The sequence below is a fragment of the Lacerta agilis genome, chromosome 4 (genome assembly GCF_009819535.1).
Source record: "Lacerta agilis isolate rLacAgi1 chromosome 4, rLacAgi1.pri, whole genome shotgun sequence".
In the NCBI taxonomy this organism is placed as follows: domain Eukaryota; kingdom Metazoa; phylum Chordata; class Lepidosauria; order Squamata; family Lacertidae; genus Lacerta; species Lacerta agilis.
In genome coordinates this window covers 8,420,048-8,426,239 of record NC_046315.1, presented here as the reverse complement: position 1 = coordinate 8,426,239, position 6,192 = coordinate 8,420,048, and positions in this window count along the sequence as shown.

Sequence of the window (6,192 nt, the reverse complement as noted above, 5' to 3'; positions counted from 1 at the left end):
CCATCTGAAACTTTGGACAACAGCAGACAGGCTAGACAGACAGACAGACCAGGGGCCTGGCTTGGGATAAGACAACTTTCTATATTCCTGGATTTTTGTGTGTTCACATCCCGCTCTAATAAAATGATTGTGTTAAAATACTTGACGGTTTTTGACGTTCTTTGACACCGTTTGACTGACTGGTTTGCCATCTTGCAATCAATGCGTGACATCTTTAAAGGATTTTGTGTCCTGCCTCCTGCGTTGACCTGGTCAGCATCTGGGAGAAGCTACTGAGAATGGAAATATTCCCGTTAAGAACCTAAGGAATGCCTGCTGGATCAGGCCAATGGCCCATCCTGTCCATCTATGGCCTAGGACCCTTGTACCTACAGGACCGCCTCTCCTGGTATGCCCCGAGGAGGACCTTAAGGTCCATAAATAACAACACATTGGAGGTCCCGAGCCTCAAGGAGGTTAGATTGGTCAACTAGGGCCAGGGCCTTTTCAGCACTGGCCCCGACTTGGTGGAATGCTCTGTCACAAGAGACCAGGGACCTGAGGGATTTGACATCTCTCCGCACGGCCTGCAAGATGGAGCTGTTCCACCTGGCCTTCGGCTTGGACTCACTCTGACCCCTTATATGGGATTTGGTATATAAATTTTCCCTCGGCTTTTTTGCTGGCCCATGTAGGACCAGCATGGCTGGCTGGCTTGGGTGAATATCTGATGTTTCCTCCCATTATGGTCTTGATTTATGGGCCACTACTAAAATGAGGCTGCATTTTAAGCTTTATTTTAAGCCATATTTTAATTAACTTTTTTCTTTTTTCTATTACATTTTATTGTAATTTATATTTGGTGTTAGCTGCCCTGAGCCGGGGAGGGCGGGGTATAAATAAATTATTATTATTATTATTATTATTATTATTATTATTATTATTTATTACCTCTGAATTTGGGTCTCCAGCCATTTTTGGACTACAACTCCCATCATCCTCAGCTAGCAGTAGCCAGGGATGATGGGAAATGTAGTCCAAAGGCAGCTGGAGACCCAAGTTTGGGAAACACCGTTCTACCTGAACATAGCAAAGGAAGATGTGTCTCTTTCCACTAGGGGGCAGGCATGAAGTACTTATTAAAATCCACATTAAATCTGTGTTTGCCTGCGCTGCAGGAGAGCACATGTAGACAAGGCTCACATTTGCGACTTCCGAACGGGTGGAAATGGCCCAGCTGCCAAATCTTTTCCTTTTTAGATCCTCCCCTCCGCACCCCCCCCCTCCAACTTTTCTCATCCCAGTCACATCCCTCACTAACTTTGCCTGCTGAGTAACGCAGGCTGGACCCTTTAAAAAAAAACCTATTTAGAAATTCTTTACATTTCTCGGGGATGAGAAACGTCTTCCCAAGCTGGAAAACATCTGGAAGGCAAACGCCATACGGACAGCGAAGCCTGGGAGACTGGGCTGCTCTCTGCCGAATCGTATTCCGTTGGGGACCAGTTTGCAGTTGGCATATACGTCTCATTGAGTCAAGTCAGATGCAGACACGCTGCCAACCAAACTCTGCTTCTCTCTCAGTTGCACCCGAGTTCGATTTCAGCTCATTTCTTCAGCAGCGCTGGACCATCAATTGGTCATTTATTGACTCGCTTTCAGCCAGACTCATTTTCCTGTAATGGACGCTTGATTAGAAGAAGGGGGTGGGGGGTGGGAACCCTGGCTGATCAATTTGTATTCATTAATTCTTCACATCAAGACCATCAGCAGATTAAAAAACAAACAAACCAAAAAACCCAGAGCTGATTGATTTTATCAGTTTGAATCCATCCATCTGCATGAAATTATTCCTAAGAGAACAACCCCCTTGCTTTGTGTTTGATAATACTCACATCACAGTTTAGCAGCCAGGCATTGCCTCTTCTAAAAAGGAGCTTACCATAGGCGGGGGGGGGGGGGGTTGTGGGGGGGTAGGTTGTGTGTGTGTCAAATGTATTACAAATAATTAAAATTGCAGGTTAATGACCACCACGATCATCATCTGCCTGCTGATTCGGCAGGGAGACTTTCCTTGCACAAAAGATTTCATTATGTTGGACTCGGGATGCAATACTATGCCTGTTTACCAAGGAAGAAGCCCCACCGCACTAAGTGGGATAACTCTTAAGATGAAATGTTTAAGGTTACAGTGCAAATGCTATAATCCCGATTGCCGCTTACATTTCATTCCTCTGATCTGCACAGGAAGCTATTTAAGAGCTACTAGTGTATTGCCGACAAAGGTCCATCTAGTTAAAGCTATGGTTTTCCCAGTAGTGATGTATGGAAGTGAGAGCTGGGCCATCAAGAAGGCTGATCGCCGAAGAATTGATGCTTTTGAATTATGGTGCTGGAGGAGACTCTTGAGAGTCCCATGGACTGCAAGAAGATCAAACCTATCCATTCTCAAAGAAATCAGCCCTGAGTGCTCACTGGAAGGACAGATCCTGAAGCTGAGAAGAGAAGACTCCCCGGAAAAGACCCTGATGTTGGGAAAGATGGAGGGCAGAGCCGTCTCATTCATAGGGGCAGGTGGCGCGGTGCACCAGGGCGCCAGGCCCCCCAGGGGCGCCCCCGCGAGCCCGCCGGCATACCGGGCGCCCCCTCCCCAACCTGCCCCCGCCCCTATGGGGCGGGGGATGAGGGGCCTGGCGCTGCAAGCTGGCCACCCTCCGGAGCCCCAGCTGGAGTGCTGGGAAGGGCGCGCAAAGCTCCGCGCCGCTCCAGCGCCACGCCCCTCATCCCCCGCTGGCCCGCCTCCCTCCCGCGCTGGCCGCCCCTCGGGGGATGATGGACGTGGCGCTGGAGCAGCGCGGGGCTTTGCGCGCCCTTCCCAGCGCTCCAGCTGGGGCGCCGGAGGGTGGCCGGCTTGCAGCGCCACGCCCCCATCCCCCGCTCGCCCACCCCCCCTCCCGAGGGGCGGCCAGCGCGGGAGGGAGGTGGGCGGAGAGGCGGCCCACCGGGGGCGCCGAGGGATCGTCGCGCCAGGGCGCACGATCCCTTTGAGACGGCCCTGATGGAGGGCACAAGGAGAAGGGGATGACAGAGGATGAGATGGTTGGACAGTGTTCTCGAAGCTACCAACGTGAGTCTGACCAAACTGTGGGAGACAGTGGAAGTCAGGAGTGCCTGGCGTGCTCCGGTCCATGTGGTCACAAAGAGTCGGACATGACTAAACGACTAAACAATAACAACAACAAGGTGTATTGCTTGTTAATTTGTAGGATTTGGTTTCCAGACCTCCTCTGCACACCTTCCAGCATGTCAATATCCTTCTTAAATTGTGGTGCCCAGAATTGGACACAGCGTTGCAGGTGCAGTCTCACCTCAAGGCAGAACAGAGGGGTAACTATTACTTCCTCTGAATAATAAACTGGAGTTAAATAGAACATTGGGTCCCGAAGTAAACACAGACCTTCCCAGTAAACAGTGGACGTGGATCTTTACACATAAACACACAGACACTTGTATAAGAGTTGCCTCCATTTAAATAAACGGAGAAACCATTGTTAGGTGCCGGGAAGTGTACATCCGAACTTTCGCACTCACCGCAAGATTGTGGTGCAAAGATTTTTTGCTGGGACCGCAGAAGGAAACATCTGGGTTAAGAACACAGAGAGGATTGCAGGGTGCATGACTTGTTTTGGGATTCGGACAGGAAGGTGTGATGATCTGAAGTGTGCCATGAATATGGCTTGGAGTCTATCCACAGCAGAGTTCACTGAGGAGGACAGAACAGAAGTCGAAGGGTCAGGCAGAGGATATCGTCCAGGCAGAGGTCAGAGGTCAGGACTCTGAGACGGAGTGAAGACTTAGAAGACCGAAGCTGCAAGCCCTGCAAACTATCACAATAAAAATGATAATGCAAAGCAAGAACCCCATTTGCTGGAAAACTCCACAAACTGCAGGATTGCTTCATGCATTAAAATAAATCAGTGGTGTTCATGAAAATGATTAGGACTCGGTTCGCATCTGAAGCTCACTTAGGCCAGCTACTCTATGTGGGGGAGGGGGTCAGCCTAGCCTTCCTCACAGGATCGTTGTGACGTTAAGATCGTCTTCCTCCCTGTTTACATGGATCTCCTTGGGGGAAAAAATATGGGGTAAAAATGGAATAGCGAATAAGAAGAAAATGGCGGGGCTTACCAAAAAAACACCAGCCTAACAGAATACCAGCACAAAGGCATTCAAAAAGAATGCCCAAAGGATCAGCTCTAAAAGGCTTTCGCTGGATGGTTGTGAGCCAGCGGTTCACTATCATTCGGCTTGGCCTACCTCAAAGGGTTGTTGTAAGGATCAATGGAAACACATCAGGCATTCTGCCCTGAGCTCTCTGGAGTTGGTTAGAGCGTAGTGCTGATAACGCCCAGGTTGCAGGTTCAATCCCCGTAAGGGACAACTGCATAAACTTGACATGAGTCAACAGTGTGATGCAGCAGCTAAAAAAGCCAATGCAATTCTGGGCTGCATCAATAGGAGTATAGCATCTAGATCAAGGGAAGTAATAGTACCACTATATTCCGCTCTGGTCAGACCTCACCTGGAATACTGTGTCCAGTTCTGGGCACCACAGTTCAAGAAGGATACTGACAAGCTGGAAGGTGTCCAGAGGAGGGCAACCAAAATGGTCAAAGGCCTGGAAACGATGCCTTATGAGGAACGGCTTAGGGAGCTGGGTATGTTTAGCCTGGAGAAGAGAAGGTTAAGGGGCGATATGATAGCCATGTTCAAATATATAAAAGGATGTCATATAGAGGAAGGAGAAAGGTTGTTTTCTGCTGCTCCAGAGAAGCGGACACGGAGTAATGGATTCAAACTACAAGAAAGAAGATTCCACCTAAACATTAGGAAGAACTTCCTGACAGTAAGAGCTGTTCAACAGTGGAATTTGCTACCAAGGAGTGTGGTGGAGTCTCCTTCTTTGGAGGTCTTTAAGCGGAGGCTTGACAGCCATCTGTCAGGAATGCTTTGATGGTGTTTCCTGCTTGGCAGGGGGTTGGACTGGATGGCCCTTGTGGTCTCTTCCAACTCTATGATTCTATGATTCTATGTTTCTGCATTGCAGGGGGTTGGACTAGATGACCCTCAAGGTCCCTTCCAGATCTACAATTCTATGATTCTACACTGAGAATTTGAAAGGGGTAGTGGCTGTTCCCAGAATGCAAATTTGACCCACTTTTGCCTATCTCAAAGATGAATTGCAGGCTGTGATATTCTTTCGGAAACCTGTTTGAAACCTGGGAAAGAAAGGAGCCAGAGAAACATGTGTGTACGTATTAAAGGCCTTTGAAGATACGGTATGCTGGTAACTGACCCACACCTGACATTCAGGTGCGCATAGTTTGCCAGGGGTGGCCGGGTGGGCCACATTTGGACCCCTGGTGGGGACAAAACTGACCCACTGACTAGAGGTGGCACCCTAGGCTTAGAGGGTCGAGATGCCCCATTGCTGGTCGTGTGAAACAGAGCCTCCCTCAAGGCACGTTTGACTCTGTCTTCAACCAAAACCAATGTTACTGTGGAACTGCCTCACGCAGAGTCAGACCACTGCCCCACCTAGCTCTGCACTGTGTCCACTGACTGGCAGCAGCTCTCCAGGGCTTCAGGCAGGAGGAGTCTTTTACCAGCTCCATCCAGAGATGCCAGGGATTGAACCTGCTGTGCATCGGAAACTATGGAGCTCCTTGCCACAGGAGGCAGTGAGGCCAGCAATTTGGGTGGTTTTATGCATAGCTCAATTGGTTGGAGAGTGGTGCTGACACTAGCAAGGCTGCAGGGGGTTAGATCCTCAACTCTTAAAAATTCTATGATTCTAAAAGAGGATTGGAATCCACCGTAGTTGGAAGCAGCAATACTTCTGAGGTAAAGGTAACGCGGGTGACGCTGTGGTCTAAACAACTGAGTCTCTTGGGCTTGACGATTGGAAGGTCGGCGGTTCGAATCCCCACAACAGAGTGAGCTCCCGTTGCTCTGTCCCAGCTCCTGCCAACCTAGCAGTTCGAAAGCACACCAGTGCAAGTAGATAAATAGGTACTGCTGTGGGGCAACAATAAATAGCGTTTCCATGTGCTCTGGTTTCCGTCATGGTGTTCTGTTGTGCCAGAAGTGATTTAGTCCTGCTGGCCACATGACCCAGAAAGCTGTCTGCGGACAAACGCCGGCTCCCTCGGC